This window comes from Oryctolagus cuniculus, chromosome Y (genome assembly GCF_051225735.1).
Source record: "Oryctolagus cuniculus isolate XC-2025 breed Fujian yellow rabbit chromosome Y, ASM5122573v1, whole genome shotgun sequence".
NCBI lineage: Eukaryota > Metazoa > Chordata > Mammalia > Lagomorpha > Leporidae > Oryctolagus > Oryctolagus cuniculus.
This window is the reverse complement of record NC_142889.1, coordinates 7996915-8016826: the sequence shown is the minus strand read 5'-3', so window position 1 is coordinate 8016826 and position 19912 is coordinate 7996915. Positions and strand designations below refer to the sequence as shown.

The 19912-nt window shown below is 39.4% G+C and overlaps 1 pseudogene; it reads left to right on the top strand.

The window, feature by feature from the left end:
• Positions 1-1472: 1472 nt before the first annotated feature.
• Positions 1473-19912, top strand: part of LOC149119198 (coiled-coil domain-containing protein 126 pseudogene) — a 47835-nt pseudogene continuing 29395 nt past the window's right edge.

The window sequence follows — 19912 nt, the reverse complement described above, 5'->3', positions numbered from 1 at the left end:
GGCAGGCAAGGACTGGACAAATTTCAGGAACTGAGCATAAAGTGGAATCTCCTTCACACAGGAAGGGGTGGGGAAGAGAGCGAGGTCTGGGTCCATATTGTCATGTTCACCATCCAGTAAAAGAAATATAGTACTGTTTAAGAAGGCTGGTTGTGGGAAGTGCTCTGGCACAGTAGGTTAATCCTTTGTCTGCAGTGCCAGCATCCCAAATGAGCACCAGTTTGAGTCCAGGTTGCTCCTTTTCCAATCCAGCTTTCTACTACGGTCTGGGAAAGCAGCAGAAGATGGCCCAAGTGCTTAGGCCCCTGTTTCCATGAGGGAGACCTGAAAGAAATGCCTGGTTTCTGATCGGATGGTAATTTGAGGAGCGAACCAGCAGATGGAAGACCTTTCTCTCTGTAGCTCCCTATGTCTATAGCTCAAATAAACACATAACATCTTATAAAAAGAAAAAAAGGCAGAAAAGGGGCAAGGAAGAATGCTTGCTGCTGGACTTAGTGTGACACTGTCGTCTAAAAGAAGACATCTTAGGAAAGAGGTGGAGTTCTGAGCATAGACTGGCTCCTCCCCACTCCAGTCAGAATTAGTCTGAGACAAGGAAGACAGTGGGCTTTTGGGCTTTCCTCACTGGTCCCCATCCTGTCAGGAACAGTTAGGGATGGGAACAGGGTGCATTCTTGGCACAGACCAGTAAGTTCCCTTGTAACAGGCAGGCTCTGTAGGGGAAGAACACTAGAGTCTGGGTTCAGTATAGCATTTTCTATGTGTAGTAAAGGGGAAGTCAGGGTCCTTGAACCATGCACCTGACTGGACAACGGTGGTGACAATTTACATGCAGAACCCAGGTTTCATCCCGCCCATGTCTGGGTCTGACTAAATGGGAAAATTGGCTAGTGTGTTCAGTACCCTGCTTTCTTTAACTGTCTCGCTTATTCCATACTGGATGGAGGACCTGCCATTCTCAGCCAGAATCCAGTCTTCTTCCCCTACCACTTCTGACAGAGGAACTAACAGGTCTGTGTTCAGAATATGCCCTATCCCCCAGCTGGCTGCTTCTGACAGGTCTAGGATCAGAGGGTCAGAGCTTGGAAGCTCACCCTCTTCTCCAGCCCCAATCTAAGATTTACTGAGTGAGTCTGCTCTCAGAAACCTGCCTACTTACAGACCCCTAATTGCTCCTGGCAGGACAAGGGACTTGTCCCTCACATGGTGCAGGGGACCAAACACTTGAGCCATCCAAAACTGCTTTCCCAGGCCATCAGCAGAGAGCTGGAACAGAAGTGGAGCAGCCAGAACTCCAGCTGCATCAGCAGGCAGATGCTTAATTCATGATGCAATAGACCCCAACCTTGTCAGCTTTTCTATGGACCCCCAGGTACTGCCTTGTTGATAGGCCTCCTTACATGGTATCTGCAAGCTCCTTGACCTGGTGAACTTTGAACCACCTGCAGTGACAACCATCACCAGCCAAGATGACGCCTTCTGTGCAAGGTGAGCAATTTGTTAGGAATGATAAAAATGGGAGAAGCTATTATTGAAAAAATGACAAAATAATAATGTTTAATAATATTGATAAAATGATTTTATTAATTAATAAAACAGGGAGATTGTAGAAATACCCCACATCACAATTCTGAGGTGAGACATGAAGTTCATGATATTTAAATGAATCAGTGTTTATATAGGTTATATTCATGATGATTTGAATTATTTAGAACTATTTAGAAAAGGTACCTTTCCGATAATTTTTTTATTGTCTCTTTCTGCCATCACAGGCCAAGATGATGGAGGCATCTTTCATTTTTTGTAAGTCAATTTTTGTTGAAAAAAAAAAAACTGGTTAGGTCCTCCAGCAAGCCATTTATATTGATTCCGTGTCTTCAGTTTCTTCATTGAATATAATTTCTATATTGAATTCCATCTCATATTGGTGTACACTGAATTTAGAAGTACTAAAATGGAGTAGATACCTGTATTTTTGGGATGTACATGCCAAGACCCCCATGGAAGTATAAAATTGGAAGACCCCAGTGGATGTCTAAAATAGTCTACACACTGCTGTTTTTCTATAACTACATATATAAAATAATGTTTAATTTATAAAAGGTATAGGAAGAGAATAGCACTAATCATAAAAAATACATTACATTAAAAAAAATACATTACATTTTAAAATACCAATGTGTAAAAGTATCCTACCATCTGTAAGACTCTTCACATGGATGCTTTGGAGGCATCAACACTAAATACGTGCTCTCCAGATTGTCTACTGTTCAGTTTCAAAACAGGAACTAGTGTCCCTGTGTTTATTTATGTGTTTATTAAATTAATTTCTGTCAAATCTATAAGCTTCATTAAGACAGGAGACAGACATGGTTTGTTTACCATTGTAAGCTCACAGTGTACATGATAGTAGGTGCTCAGTATATGGGGAGAGTCTTCAAAAAGTTAATGGAAAAAGGGTATTATGAAAAAACTATGCATGAATTGAAATTTGTTATTTGTAATATAATCATATTTTAATTGTATTATTTATTACAAATTGTTTACCTTTTGTTATTTTTCCTCTGTTTTTTCCTTTCCCTTCTCTTGCTTAAGTCTGTCATTCAGGAAACCAAGTCTTGCAAACATTTCCTAGACAGCTTTGCCACCTGACCTCTGGTTAGATTTGGCAGAAGGCAAAGAAAAGCAGAGTGTCTTCCACTCTCACTTCTTGTGCTGCCTTCAACAGTGGCTGCATTTTCCCCCCTATTTCTGATTCACAACAAACAGCTAACACTGGGGTTCTGCTTCCTGCTGACCTGTTCAATGCAGAACTTGTTAATAAGAACTCCTTCCTGCTGCCTTTGTGGTGGTAATAGCTTCCTGTTCTTGCTAATCTTTAGATTTTCAGTTCTTTCATTAGCTTTGTAACTAATCCTTGTGTTAACCTTCCCATTTGGAAATACCTAGTGCAGGCTTTGTATTTTTGAATGGATCCTAGCTGACAAAACATGAAGAAGCTGGAAATTTTCTATTTATGTGTCCATCCATTCCTCCATGAAATCAACTTTGTTTACATGAATTTTTCTGAAATGTTCCTATGAGAGATAGTAGATATGACAAAAGAGTCCATTAATATATGACTCTTACTAGCAACCTGTACTCAGACAATATGGAATCAATTTGAGTAACTAATTTTTTATATTGAAAAAATAAAAATTTGATTTTGAGAATTTTTAATTGCACAAAGAAATATAACATAAATAAGTACCTGTGTATACATCACCCAGATAAAGACATGGCTAAAATCTCACTCACCATCTTTTCATCTTTCCTCCTTGGAAACAAGCCGTAAGTCCTATTTGTCATTCTCATATATGTTTCAATGTGTTCACTATACCTGTGTGTGTTGATTATTAGCATTATGGATAACACTGATTTGTGTATTTTTAAACTTAAAATAAATGGTGTGCTCTTGTAAAAAAAAAAATACCAATGTGTAGGAGAGGCGGAGCCAAGATGGCGGAATAGTGAGGGCGCGCACCAATAGTCCGGGAAAATTTAGTTTAATTAAAGTGGAGTTACGGTAGCCACAGAAAAAGGATCAGGAAAAAATTGCAGAGGAAACTCTTCCGGATCTAGTGGCTGTGACTGGGAGGACCTACTGGGAGAACAAGGTCGCCCACTGCGCAGAAACCGAGCCGCAGGAGCCTCAGGGTCTGCACACCAGTGCAGGAAGGGGTGTGCATGTCATGCAGACACCAGCGTGGAGAGCAGGGACGTCCAGGGCTCCGAGTCCACACATCGGTGCTGGAAGGGGAGGTAAGCTCAGTAATCCGAGACATTGGTGGAAAATGGCGGTCAGAATCTAGAGGGGAGCGGGAAAGTGCACCAGACTGACTACAGGAGAGAAGGAAAAAAGGTGGAGGGGTACTTGTACAGATGAGTTTCTCTCTCCACCAACCTTGCAAAACTTGCAAGGTTGCAAGGTTTGCAAGAGTTTGCAAGAGTTTGCAAGGTTTGCAAGAGACAAAGAGCAGGCCCACACTCTGGATTTACATAACAGGGGAGAGCTAAAGGACTGAGTCACTACAATTCAGTAGCCTAGGCAACCCAGTGGGAGTCCAGAGGAGAAACGGAACCTGCACAGACTCTCTGGGTAGAAGCCAGAGATTGGAAGCTAAATACCATCAATTCTCCACAGCCATGCGGTGCGGTATTACTTACCTCCTGAATGAATGAATGAATGAATGAATGAGTAAATAAATAAATAAATAAATAAATAGAGAGAGAGAGATATACCACGCATAACCTGAGGGTGTCACCTTTGCACACCCATAACCCGGAAGACCCAAACAGAGCTCTTAGGCCACACCCACCACAAGCCTCCAAGGCTCCTCTAACAGCACGCAGTCCACTTAACAAGGCATAGTATAAAATAAATAAAATAAAATAAAATAAAATAAAATAATAAAATAAAATAAAATAAAATAAAATAAAATAAAATAGGGTCTGAGGCAAGATGGCGGAATAGGAAGGGAGCACACTGATAGTCCGGGGAGACACAGTTTAATAAAAGTGGAGATACTGCAGGTTCCAGGAAGAGTAGGGGAGGAAACAGCAGAAGAAACTCTTCCGGAACGTGTGATTCACAGTGGACCTGTGTGGAGAGCGTGGGAGCCCACAGTTCGGGACACCAGCGGCAGACTCAACACACCAGCGCTGGAATGCGAGGTGAGCCGAACGCCTCAATAGCCCGAGACACCGGCAGGCAAGCAGAGAGAGGAGACTAGAGGGAACGACCCCCGGGGGGGAAAGTTCACCAGGCTAACTGGAAGAGAGAGAGAGAGAAAAAAAAGTGACTGGTACGGACACGGGTTTCTCTCTCTCTGCTCACCTCTCAAGGGCGAGCAAGACAAAGAGCAGGCGCCATCTTGGACATACGTCATAAGCAGAGCGACCTCATGTCTGCACTGTCCTGAGCCTAGCAGAAAAACCTGACTCTGCGCTGGGTGAATTAACAGATTAGGACCTAGTGAATTTGTGGGGCTACTGAACTGAGACACTGAAAAAAGAGACGGTGGGGGAGAGAACTCACGGAATTCACGTGAGTACTCTCCAGAGATGCTACAATTCCATAACTTTGGCAACCCAGTGGGAGACTGAAGGAGAATTTGAGCCCACTCTGAGGGCAGAACAGATTCCCTGTGTGGTCCTTGGGAAAGAGCTTCCGATCTCTGGTTCCTGTGGGTATATCATTTGCCTGCTAACTACCTCCAACTTTGTTCAGCTGTGCGGAATTACTTCCCTTTTGAATCAAAAAAAGAAAGAAAGAGAGAGAGAGAGATCTATCATGCCTAACGTGGGAGTGTCACCTTTGGCACACCAAACAGAGCTCTCAGGCCACACCCATCTCAAGCCTCTAAGGCTCCATCAAAAACAGACAGTCCACTTAATCTAGAGTCATAGTATAACAAGAAAAAGCACCAGAGTGAAGAAACCAAATATCTCCAATATGCCAAATAGCAAATGCAAAAACCGAGGTAATAAAAACAAGGAACTCACCATGATGCCCCCAAATGAAAAAGACACCCCAATTCAAGATTATGAAGATGATGAGTTAGAAGAAATGCAAGAAGCAGATCTCAAAAAAATGGATAAGAACATTAAGAAGTTCTCAAAAACAAATTCTTGAACTACAGAAATCCTTAATGGAGAAGATAGAAAATCTCTCTTGTGAAAATGAAATATTAAGGAGGAATCAAAATGAAACAAAACAACTAGTACAACAGGAAACTGTGATAGTGACGAGAAATCATAATGAAGTGAAGAATTCAATAGATCAAATGAAAAACACAATAGAGAGCCTTACAAACAGAATGGGTGAAGCAGAAGAGAGAATATCGGACTTAGAAGACAGAGAACAGGAAAGGATACAGTCAGACCAAAGAAAAGAAGAGGAAATTAGAAATCTAAAACATATTGTTGGGAATCTACAGGATACTATTAAAAAAACCAACATTCAGTTTCTAGGAGTTTCTGAAAGCATGGAGAGGGAGAAAGGATTAGAAGGCCTTTTTAGTGAGATACTAGCAGAAAATTTCCCAGGTTTGGAGAAGGACAGAGACATCCTAGTACAGGAAGCTCACAGAACCCCTAATAAACATGACCAAAAGAGATCCTCACCATGACACGTTGAAATTAAACTCTCCACAGTGAAACATAAAGAAAAGATCCTAAAATGTGCAAGAGAGAAACGTCAGATTACTCTCAGAGGATCTCCAATCAGACTCACAGCAGACTTCTCATCAGAAACCCTACAAGCTAGGAGGGAATGGCGAGATATAGCCCAGGTACTAAGAGAGAACAACTGCCAGCCCAGAATATTATATCCTGCAAAGCTCTCATTTGTGAATGAAGGTGAAATAAACACCTTTCACAGCAAACAGAAATGGAAAGATTTTGTCGCCACTAGTCCAGCCCTGCAAAAGATGCCCTGAACTGTCCAGTTAAAAGACACAGATTGGCTGATTGGGTTAAGGAAAAACCCATCTATTTGCTGCTTACAAGAAACACATCTTTCCAACAAAGATCCATACAGACTGAAAGTGAAAGGCTGGAAAAAGATTTCAGGACATACTACAGGGCAGTTGTAATCAAAACAGCATGGGACTGGTACAGAAACAGATGGATAGACCAATGGAACAGAATTGAAACACCAGAAATCAACCCAAACATCTACAGCCAACTTATCCTTGACCAAGGATCTAAAACCAGTTCCTGGAGCAAGGACAGTCTATTCAATAATGGTGCTGGGAAAATTGGATTTCCACGTGCAGAAGCATGAAGCAAGACCCCTACCTTACACCTTACACAAAAATCCACTCAACATGGATTAAAGACTTAAATCTACGACCTGACACCATCAAGTTATTAGAGAACATTGGAGAAACCCTTCAAGATATTGGCACAGGCAAAGAATTTCTGGAAAAGACCCGGGAGGCACAGGCAGTCAAAGCCAAAATCAACTATTGGGATTGCATCAAATTGAGAAGTTTCTGTACTGCAAAAGAAACAGTCAGGAGAGTGAAGAGACAACCGACAGAATGGGAAAAAGTATTTGCAAACTATGCAACAGATAAAGGGTTAATAACCAGAATCTACAAAGAGATCAAGAAACTCCACAAAAACAAAACAAACAACCCACTTAAGTGATGGGCCAAGGACCTCAATAGACATTTTTCAAAAGAGGAAATCCAAATGGCCAACAGACACATGAAAAAATGTTCATGGTCACTAGCAATCAGGGAAATGCAACTCAAAACCACAATGAGGTTTCACCTCACCCCAGTTAGAATGGCTCACCTACAGAAATCTACCAACAACAGATGCTGGCGAGGATGTGGGGAAAAAGGGACACTAACCCACTGTTGGTGGGAATGCAAACTGGTCAAGCCACTATGGAAGTCAGTCTGGAGATTCCTCAGAAACCTGAAGATAACCCTACCATTCGACCCAGCCATCCCACTCCTTGGAATTACCCAAAGGAATTTAAATTGGCAAACAAAAAAGCGGTCTGCAGCCTAATGTTTATTGCAGCACAATTCACAATAGCCAAGACCTGGAACCAACCTAAATGTCCATCAACGGTAGACTGGATAAAGAAATTATGGGATATGTATTCTTTAGAATACTATACCGCAGTAAGAAACAACGAAATCCAGTCATTTGCAACAAAATGGAGGAATCTGGAACACATCATGCTGAGTGAAATCAGCCAGTCCCAAAGGGACAAATACCATATGTTCTCCCTGATCGGTGACAACTGACTGAACACCAAAAAGGAAACCTGTTGAAGTGAAATGGACACTATGGGAAATGGCGACTTGATCAGCATAGCCCTGACTGTTAATGAACAACTTAATACATTATCCCTCTTAGTAGTTTTTTTTTTGTCTGTTCTACTTAATATGACTGGTTTAATTCTGTAATTAAGACACAGTTATTCTTAAGTGTTGAAATTTAACTGAAATGTGATCCCTGTTAAACATAAGAGTGGGAATAAGAGAGGGAAGAGATGTACAATTTGGGACATGCTCAAGCTGACTTGCCCCAAATGGTAGAGTTAGAAACATACCATATATATTCTCCCTGATCGGCAACAACTAATCAAGCACCAAAGGGGAAACCTTTTGAAGTGAAATGGACACTATGAGAAACAGTGACTTGATTAGCCCTTGCTCTGACTGTTTATGTACAATGTAATCCTTTAACCATTTTAGTATTTTGTTTTGTTCCAGTACTATTGGTTGAACTCTGTAATTAACACACAATAATTCTTAGGTCTTTAAATTTTAACTGAAAAGTGATCCCTGTTAAATATAAGAGTGGGAATAAGAGAGGGAGGATATGTACAATTTGGGACTTGCTCAATTGGACTTGCCCCAAATGGTGGAGTTAGAAACGTGCCAGGGGATTCCAATACAATCCCATCAAGGTGGCATGTACCAATGCCATCTCACTAGTCCAAGTGATTGATCAATTTCTTTTCACAATTGATACAAGACTAGTGTCTGTGAATACTAACTGACAGAATCAAAAAGGGAGAGAATGATCCAACATGGGAAGTGGCATACACAGCAGTCTCATAGAATGGCAGATGCCCTGAACAGCACCCTGGACTCAGACTTACCCTTAAGGCATGCGGATCTGGCTGAAGAGCCCATGAGAGTATTTTAGGCATGGAAAGCCAAGACACTCTGGCAAAAAAAAAAAAAAAGAATATCTAAATGAAAGATCTCTGTGAGTGAGATAACAGTGGAAAGAATGGGGACATCAAAGAATGAGGTACCTCTCTCTGAAGAGAGGAGAGAACTTCCACTTTGACTATTACCTTGTCTAAATAAGATCGAAGTCAGCGAACTCAAAAGGCTTCCATAACCTTGGCAACTCATGACTAGAGCCAAGGGACATTACTGACGCCATAAACAAGAGTGTCAATTTGTTAAGTCAACAACAGGAGTGACTGTGTACTTACTTCTCATGTGGGATCTGTCATTAATGTGTTGTCCAATGTGAAGTAATGCTAGAACTAGTACTGAAACACTACTTTACACTTTGTGTTTCTGTGTGGGTGCAAACTGATAAAATCTTTATTAGAAAGATAATTGAAAATGAATCTTGATGTGAATGGAATGGGGGAGGGAGTGGGAGATGGGAGAAGTTCGAGTTGGAAGGAAATTATGTGGGGGGAAGCCATTGTAATCCATAATCTGTGCTTTGGAAATTCATATTTACTAAATAAAAGTTTAAAAAAGTGGGGTATAAAAATCCCCTACTTTGTCTCCTTATATGTCCTTGAACATTTCCTTCTAATAGCTTTGTGTCTTGTAATTAGGTGCATATACAATTTTAATAGTCACATCTTCCTGTTGAATTGATCCCTTAATCAATACATAATTCCCTTCTTTGTCTCTTTTAACAGTTTTTCATTAAAGTCTATTTTGTCTGGTATTATGTTGGCTACACAGCTTTTTTTGGATTTTGTTAGTGTGGGAAATATTTTTCCACCCTTTTTACATTCATTTATATTCACCTTTTTACATTCATTTTGTTGGTGAGATTGCTTTGGATTTTCTTTGTACTTTTCCTGGAAGTGTTTCTGGCTTTACCTTCTTTCATAGTGTTGACCATGTTTCTCTGTTTCTTAGGCACATCCTTAACCATATTTTATAAGGCTGGAAGAGGGGTGACAAATTCTTTCAATTTCTGTTTGTTACTGAAGGTCATTATTTCATTTGATTCATAAATGAGAACTTTGCAGGATCTAGTCCTGAGCTTTTTTGGGAGCATCCTTATTACTATTCAGTCTTCATCATGGTTAATGTTCTGTTTTGATTTTCATTGTCTTTGTGACTAACATTTGGAAAATTGCATGTCCCAGAATTTGGTTCTTCTAGACTTTCCAAATGGTTGGCATACAGCTCTTGTTAATTCCTGATTATTCTTTTAATTTTTGTGTTGTTCATTGTTACGTCTATTTTTTAAATAAAAGATTTATTTTTTTATTTTAAAGTCAAAGTTACACAGAGAAAGGAGAGGCAAAGACAGAGAGAGAGAGAGAGTGTGTGTGTGTGTGAGAGAGAGAGAGAGAGAGAGAGAGAGAGAGAGAGAGAGAGGTCTTCCATCCGATGGTTCACTCCCCAAATGGCTGCAAAGGCTGGAGCTGCGCCAATCTGAAGCCAGGAGCCAGGAGCTTCTTCCAGATCTCCCACATGGGTGCAGGGGCCTAAGGACTTGGGCCATCCTCTACTGCTTTCCTGGGCCATAGCAGAGTGCTGGACAGGAAGTGAAGCAGTCAGGTTTCAAACCAGTGCCCATATGGGATGCCAGTGCTTCAGGCCAGGGTGTTAACCCACTGTGCCACAGCATTGGCCCCTGTTACACCTCTTTTTACATTCTGATTTTACTGTTTTATGTTTTCCTTTCATCTCTTTTTGGTTAGTTGGGAAAATGGTATATCAATTTGACTACTATTTCAACATATAACTTCATCATTTCACTAATTTTTAAGATTTTTTTCAGGGCCAGTGCTGTCGTGCAGTGGGTTAAAACCTTTGCCTACATCCCATATGGACACTGGTTCTAGTCTTGGCTGCCCCACTTCTGATCAAGCCCTCTGCGAAGTCCTTGGAAAGCAGTAGAAGATGGCCCAAATCCTTGGGCTACTACACCTACATGGGCGACCTGGTAGAAGCCCCTGGCTTCAGATCAGCACAGTTCTGGCTGTTGCTGCCATCTGGGAAGTGAATCAGTGTATGGAAGACCTCTCTCTGTCTCTAGCTCTCTCTGTAACTCTTTAAATAAATAAAATAAATCTTTAAAAATTTAATAAAAATAAATATTTTTTAAATTTTGTTTCTACTCTAATTTCAATTATTTATTACCACCTACTAATTTGGAGTGTGGTTCATTGTTTTTTCTATTTGCTGGATATGTACTGAAAGCTCATCTACTTGGATTCTTTACAATTTCTTGTGGTAGGCACCAACCACTATAATCTTACATCTCAACACTACTTTTACTGTATTCACTGTGTAATTTACCAACAAATATTTTTACTATCTACATACTGTATGAAAGTCACTAGATAGTTTGAATTTAAAGCACATGAGAGATTCAGCTTATGAATTCAGAGAGGAAATACTTTACTAATAGATACGTCATTATGGGGCAATGGGCTAAGCTGCCACTTGGAATACATGCATACCAATCAGAGTAGTATTTCTATTCTGTGCTTTAAATCCACCTTCCTTTGTATGGTGGCCCAAGTGCTTGAGTGCTGACACTTATGGGAGATGCAGATGGAGCTCCTGTTCCTGGCTTCAACCTGTCTCAGTCCTCACTATTGCTGGTATTTGGAAAGTTAATTAGTGGATAGGAAATCTATCTCCCTTTCTCCATTTCAAGCAAATAAACTAATAAGTAGGACTGCAGATTATGATGGATATTACAGGTCCCATTATTAGTGAAAACTGGTGACTTCCAACTGAGAATTTGGACAGTCATGGGGCAAGAATTGTAGCAAGGGCTTGAAAGATAGGGAGAATTTTAATACATAGATGCAAGGAAATGAAGATAAAAGATCTAGCATGGGAGTACTGTAAAAAGTAAATGCGAAGTAGAATTAAAAGATAAATTTTTTTAGTATCAAGAAAATTTGAAGCCCATGTGCAGCTTTTTCATTAGTAAGCAATGTTCAAGAACTTTTTGTGTGTATTTTGCATCAAAATAAAAGTGTTATACTTCAATGTTCTATGAATTTTTGCAAATATCCTTATATAGAACTTGCATTGAATTTCTACTTCAAAATATTTCTATCCTACAAATATCTAACTACTGAAGTCAACAGGTAGAGAATATTTTGTCATAGGATGCTTAAGTATCATTTAGGGGAGCTAGAATTGCTCACCATTCCATTTATCTTAGAAGAAGGTGCTCTTTTTTAAAGTTTTTATTTAATAAATACAATTTTCATAGCTAAAACTTTGGGAATATAGTTGTTTTTCTCCACATACCCACCCTCACTCCGCTACCCCTGTCCTACCTCCAAATCCCTCTCCCAACACATTCTTCTTTAAGATTCATTTTAATTAACTTTATATATAGAGGACCAACTCTATACAAGTAAATATTTCAACAGTTTATACACATACATACACAATGTAAAAAGATCTGTTTGAGAAAAAGTTTCATAGCTAACTCTCATAATTCAACTCATTAAGGACAGAGGTCCTACTTGGGAGTAAGTGAACAGTGATTCCTATTGTTAATTTACCAATTAACACTTACTTATGACCTCAGTGATCACCTGAGGCTCTTGCCATGAACTGCCAAGGCAGTGTAAGCCTTTGAATCCACAAACTCTATCAGTATTTAGACAGTGACATAAGCAAAGTGCAAGTTCTCTCCTCTCCATAGAGAAAAGTACATCCTTCTTTGATGGCTGCTTCTTTCACTGGGAATTCATTCACAGAGATTAAAAAAATTCTCTTAAAACATAGCTTCAAATTCTTTCCATTGGCTTCCATTATTCCTATATAATAAGTTCTAATGTAGTGAGTCATGGTAGCAGGTACAATTGATCTGTATTGTTTTAATTCTGTACTGAATATGTATAATTAAAAGTCAGCCACAGTGAACATGTAAGGGGTGAACCTCAGAGGTCAGAAAGAGGGTTTGAGCAAACCATCAGTTTAGGTCACTGGTGCGCAGTATTGAAAGTTCCATTTGTTTATCTGAAAATCAGAGAGAGGGTGAGAGATATTTACACCCACCAGTTCACTCCCAAAATCTCATGGCAATCAAGGATTGGTTAGACCAAAAGCAGGAGACAGGAATTCCATCTAGCACTTCCAAATGGGTGGGAAGGGACCAAAGAACTGGGCAAGTTATCTGCTGTAATCCAGGCATGTTAGTAGGAAGCTGCATCAGAAGTATAAGTGACTCTGTACTCAGAAAACTCCACGATGGGATTCAGGCATCTCAACATTGGCTTAACCTGATAGTTCACAATGTCATTCCTCCATGATCATTATGCAAATCCTTTGTACACATAATCCACCAGTAATGCAAATTCCATCTTACCAAGCTAGACTGTATTCAAGGGAAATGTAAATATGAGAAATACAGGAGAGCCATTTTAATAAATTTTTTGAACTTTAAAATATAAATTTCAAAGGGACAATTTCTGGATTTCAGCAGCTTTTCCTCCTATAACCTCCCTCTCACCTGCAACCATTCAATCCCACACACTATATCCCATCCTATTCTTTATCAAAATTCATTTTCAATTATCTTTATATACAGAAGATCAATTTAGAATATACTAAGTAGAGATTTCAACAATTTGCACAGATACACAAATTATAAAGTACTGTTTGAGTACTATTTTAGATCCTTCATGTGTAGTAGGTGCACAATGACTCCCATTGTTGGTTTAACAATTGACACTCTTATTTATGATGACAGTAATCACCTGAGGCTCTTGTCATGAGCTGCCAGCACTATGGAAGCCTCTTGAATTCAAAAACTCTGATCTTATTTAGACAAAGCCATAGTCAAAGTAGAAGTTCTCTCTTTCCTAAAGAGAAAAGTACCTCCTTCTTTGATTGCCCGGTCTTTCCACTGGGATCTCACTCACAGAGATCTTTCATTTAGGTCTTTTTTTTTTTTTGCCACAGTATCTTTGCTTTCCATGCCTAAGAATCTCTCATGGGCTTTTTAGCTGAATTCAAATGCCTTAAAGGGCTGATTCTGAGACCAAAGTGCTGTTTAGGATGTCTGCCATTCTGTGAGTCTGCTGTGTATCCTGCTTCCCATGTTGGATCGTTCTCTCCCTTTTAAATTCTTTCAGTTATTATTAGCAGACACTAGTTTGGTTTATGTGATCCCTTTGACACTTAATCCTATCATTATGATCAATTATGAACTGAAACTGATCACTTTGACTAGTAAGATGGCATTGGGCTGGCGCCACAGCTCAATAGGCTAATCCTCCGCCTGTGGTGCTGGCACACTGGGTTCTAGTCACGGTTGGGGCGCCAGATTCTGTCCCGGTTGCCCCTCTTCCAGGCCAGCTCTCTGCTGTGGCCCGGGAAGGCAGTGGAGGATGGCCCAAGTGCTTGGTCCCTGCACCCCATGGGAGACCAGGAGAAGCACCTGGCTCCTGGCTTTGGCTCATTGTGGTGTGCCGGCCACAGCATGCCAGCTACAGCGGCCATTGGGGGTGAACCAATGGCAAAGGAAGACCTTTCTCTCTCTCTCTCTCTCACTGTCCACTCTGTCAATAAATAAATAAATAAATAAATAAAGATAGCATTGGTACATGCCATCTTGATGGGATTGAATTGGAATCCCCTGCACGTTTCTAGCTCTACCTTAGGGGTAAGTCCAGATGAGCATGTGCCAAATTGCACATTTTCACCCTCTCTTATTCTCATTCTTATATTTATTTTACACATCACTTTTCAGTTAAATGTAAACACCTAAGAATAATTGTGTGTTAATTACAGAGTTCAACCAATGGTATTAAGTAGATAAAAAATACAAAAAGGAATAAAATAGTAAGTTGTTCCTCAACAGTCAGGTAAGAACTGATCAGGTCATTGTTTCTCATAGTGTCCATTGCACTTCTACAGGTTTCCTTTTATGTGCTAAGTTGTCACAGATCAGGGAGAACATATGATATTTATTCCTTTGGGACCATCTTATTTCACTCAGCATGGTATTTTCCAGATTCCTACATTTTGTTGCAAATGACTGGATTTCATTCTTTTTTTTCACTGCTGTGTAGTATTATAGAGTATATATCCCATAATTTTTTATCCAGTCTTCAGTTGATGGGCATCTATGTTGATTCCATGTCTTAGCTATTTTGAATTGAGATGCAATAAAATTGAGGTGCAGACAGCTCTTTTACTTGACATTTAATATCATTTGGGTAAATTCCAAGGAGTGGGATGGCTGGGTTGAATGGTAGGGCTATATTCAGGTTTCTGAGGAATCTCCAGACTGACTTCCATAGTGGCTTGACCAGTTTGCATTCCCACCAACAGTGGGTTAGTGTGCCTTTTTCCCCACATCCTTGCCAGCATCTGTTGTTAGTTGATTTCTGTATGTGAGCCATTCTAACCGGGGTGAGGTGAAACCTCTGTGGTTTTGATTTGCATTTCCCTGATAGCTAGTGATCCTGACATTTTTTCATGTGTCTGTTGGCCATTTGGATTTCCTCTTTTGAAAAATGTCTATTGAGGTCCTTAGCCCATCTCTTAAGTGGTTATTTGTTTTGTTGTTGTGGAATTTCATGATCTCTTTGTAGATTCTGTAAATAATCCTTTATCAGTTGCATAATTTGCAAATATTTTTCCCATTATCTTGGTTGCCTCTTCATTTTCTTGTTTCTTTTGCAGTACAGAAACTTTTCAATTTGATGTAATCCCAATTTTTAATTCTGGTTTTGAATGCCATGGCAAGTTTTTAAACTGTATCTTAGAAGTAACCCATGTGAATATATAATGAAGCATAAAGCATTACATTACAAGCACAATACATTTCATATTTAGAACTTCAGAACATAGTGATTCTTCCCACCCTGCCCATCTTTCCATCCAGACTCCTGTCTTCCTTCCTCTTCCCATTCTTATCCACTCTTATTTTTATGAGATCTATTTTCAGTTAATTTTATACACATATGATTATCTCTGTTGACTAAAGAGTTCAACAGGTAGTATGAATAAAACTGTTCCTCAACAATCAAGATAAGTATTGTTCAACATTGTTATTTCTCAAATTATAAATTTCACTTCTACACATTTTTATTAGGTGCTCTATTAGTTATCCCAGGTCAGGGAGAAGATATGATATTTTCCTTTTGGGACTTACTTAATTTCCTAAGTATGATATTCTCCAGTTCATCCATTATTTTTCAAATGGCAAGATTTGCAATATTACTGCTATATAGTATTCCATGGTGTATATATTCCATAACTTTTTTATCCTGTCTTCTTTGATGGGCATTTTAGTTGTCTTAGCTACTGTGAATTGAGCTGCAATAAACATGGGGTTCAGATACCGCTTCCATATGCTGATTTCATTTCCTTGGGTAAATTCTCAAATGAAGTAGGATGTCTTGGTCCTATGATAGGTCTGTGTTTAGATTTCTGATATATCACCATACTGAACCATAGTGTCTTTAACATCTCACATTCTGACCAAAAGTGGATTACTGTAACTTTTCCCCCCACCCCTCAACAGCATTTGTTGTTTGTTGATTTCTATAGGAAAGCCATTCTAATGGGGGTGAGGTCAAATCTCATTATGGTTTTGATTTACAGTTCCTTGATAGCTAGTGATAGCATTTTTTCATGTGTCTGCCATCCATTTGGATTTTCTTTTTTGAAAAGTATCTGAAGTCCTTTGCCCATTTTTAAATTGTTTTTTTTTGTTTTGTTGTTGTTGATGTTCTTGATATCTTTATATGTTCTTGATATCTTTATATGTTCTATATTTAATATTTTATTAATTGCTTAGTTTGCAAATAATATCTCCCATTTTTTGCTGAGTATTTCTTTTTGTGTGTGTGCAGAAGCTTGTCAATTTGATGTGCTCCTATTTATTAGTTTTGCCTTGGATTCCCTCTGCTTCTGTGTCTTTTCCAAGAACTCTTTCTATGGCAATGTTTTGCAGGGTTTCCTCAATGTTCTCTAATAATTTGATGATGTCAGGGCATAGATTTAGATCTTCATTCCATTTTAAGTAGATTTTTATATAAGGTATACAAGGTTCTTGCTTCACACCTATGTACTTATGTATGTAGAGATACAGTTTTCCCTGCACCATTTGTTGAAGAGAATGTCCTTGCTCCATACTTGATTTTAGTTCCTCTGTCAAGATAAATTTGTTATAGATACTTGGCTTGATTTCTGATGTTTCTATTCTGTTCCATTGATCTATGTTCTGGGATAGGTTGGGTCTAAATTTCTATTGCAGACTCTTGCCTGCTACTTAAGGAAGCAATCCTAGTATGGGCTAAATACAACATACCAATAGATAGTTTGTTTAAAAGCCAAGGAAAGCACTACCCACATACATGGACATTGTTCAAGTAGAGTAGGCCAGGAATGGAAAGGGGGGAGACCCAGTACTGTGCTTATTCTAGGTTCATCCCCTCCCCTTTGCTGAACTTTTCATGAGCTTAAAAAGGAGAATTGGTTGTATGGTACCCCCCAAATATAGGGGAGATATTTTCTAGAAAAAAGGTCATTTGACTGAAAGATGGGTGCATAGGATTCCATAGGGAGGAAAAGGTGACTCCCAGCATGTGCCTCTTGTCTAACTACCTGCATTATACCATATCATTTCCCCCTCAGAAACATTTGACATTTAATCTTGAGATGGTGCTGAAGGGTTCAAACTCATTATATCTTTTGTATCTGGTATCTGTTGATTAGTGATATACCTCTGCCTATCTTAGTTCATAAATCTCTTTCTATCTCATCTGATCAATCCCTTCTGTGATCATAATTACTTTGATAAGTTTGGGTTCAGAAACACGTTTGCTACTCAGGTGGAAAAATTTGGAAGAATAAATTGAAAGGGGAGTGCCCTTTAAGAATGGAAGAATATATTTTAATTATTTCCCAAATAGTGAATAGTGATAGATTGTCCCTGTATATATGGTTAAATAATTGAGCTGAGTGCATATATTTTTAATGTTTTTCAGTGAAAATACTGCTGTTAGAATAGAGATGACAGATTCCATGAATTACTGCACATGTTCCTTCTTATTTTACTGACTTATATTTTAGGCCTGTCAGTTGTCCCTAATTACATTATACAGAGTGTCCACAGAACAGTGAACTTGTTGTGAAAACTCCCAGGAATGTATCAAAAGGAAGTGAAATCAGTGTATGAAAGAGTTATCTACACTCCCATGTATATGACAGCTGAATTCACAACAGATAATAACCCAAATGCCCATCAACTGATGACTGGATAAAGAAATTACAGAATATGTATACCATGTATTACTACACAGTGGTTAAAAAAAAAAAAACAAATCTGGTCATTTGCAACAAAATGTGTAAAACTGGAAATAAATAAATAAATCAGTCCCAAAGGGACAAATATACATTCTATCTTATCTATGACAATGAATAGTGCACCTAAAAGGCAATCTATAGAAGTGAAATTCACATTTTGAGAAAAATGACCTTGAACAAAAATCCCTTGTCCTAACTGTTGAGTAATAGTATTCTTTTATTTTTATACTATCATTGAACCCCTTACTCAAAATTGCGATTATTATTTGTTTATAAAGTTAATTGAAAACAGATCTTAGTAAATAATAAGAATGAGGATAAGAGAGGGAGGAGGAAAGCAGATGAGATTGTGGCTTGCATGATCGACATGGTGGGAAAAAACAATATTTTCCTAAAGTTGTAATTGTGAAATGTACAAAGCTTGTAACTCTAAAACTGTATAATTTTTCTTACATTCCTTTAGGTTTGCTTCTAAGAATACAATTTATTTTTTTAAAGAAGAGGTGAAAATGGGAATGTACAAGAAAGTAAAGGAACAAAGGATAACAGGAAGTGAGGAAGAGGAGATGAGTAGACAGAGAAGAATGGAAAAGAAAGGAAAAAAGAAAAGGAGAGGAAAGAAAAGGAAGTAGGTAAAGAGATGTAAATGATATGAAAGGAAGAAAAAGAGAGGAAAGGAAGGGAAAGAAGATAGGAGTGACAGTAAAGGGAAAAAAGAACTAAAAAGAAACAGGAAGGAAAGAGAGGGAATGAAAGAAAGCAAAGGTAAGGAAAGCAAAAAAATGAAGGAAAGGAAAAGAAAGATATGTAAAGGAAAGGAATGGAAAGTAAAGTGATGGGAAATGCTGGAAAGTAAAGGAAAGAAATAATCGAAAAAAGATGTATGAAAGGGAGAGGAGGCAAGATGGCAGAATAGGAAGGGAGCACACTGATAGTCTGGGGAGAGACAGTTTAATAAAAGTGGAGATACTGCAGGTTCCAGGAAGAGTAGGGGAAGAAACAGCAGAAGAAATTCTTCCGGAACGAGTGATTCACAGTGGACCTGCGTGGAGAGCGTGGGAGCCCACAGTTCGGGACACCAGCGGCAGACACAACACACCAGTGCTGGAACGCAAGGTGAGCCGAACGCCTCAATAGCCCGAGACACCGGCAGGCAAGCAGAAAGAGGAGACTAGAGGGAACGACCCCCGGAGGGGGGGGACTTCACCAGGCTAACTGGAAGAGAGAGAGAGAGAAAAAAAAAAGGTGACTGGTACTGACACGGGTTTCTCTCTCTCTGCTCACCTCTCAAGGGTGAGCAAGACAAAGAGCAGGCGCCATCTTGGACATACGTCATAAGCAGAGCGACCTCATGTCTGCACTGTCCTGAGCCTAGCAGAAAAACCTGACTCTGGGAGGAGCGAATTAACAGGAGATTAGGACCTAGTAAATTTGTGGTGCTACTGAACTAAGACTGTGAAAAAAGAGACGGTGGGGGAGAGAACTCACGGAATTCACGTGAGTACTCTCCAGAGATGCTACAATTCCATAACTTTGGCAACCCAGTGGAGACTGAAGGAGAATTTGAGCCCACTCTGAGGGCAGAACAGATTCCCTGTGTGGTCCTTGGGAAAGAGCTTCTAATCTCTGGCTCCTGTGGGTATATCATTTGCCTGCTAACTACCTCCAACTTCGTTCAGCTGTGCGGAATTACTTCCCTTTTGAATCAAAAAAAGAAAGAAAGAGAGAGAGAGATCTATCACGCCTAACCTGGGAGTGTCACCTTTGGCACACCAAACAGAGCTCTCAGGCCACACCCATCTCAAGCCTCTAAGGCTCCATCAAAAACA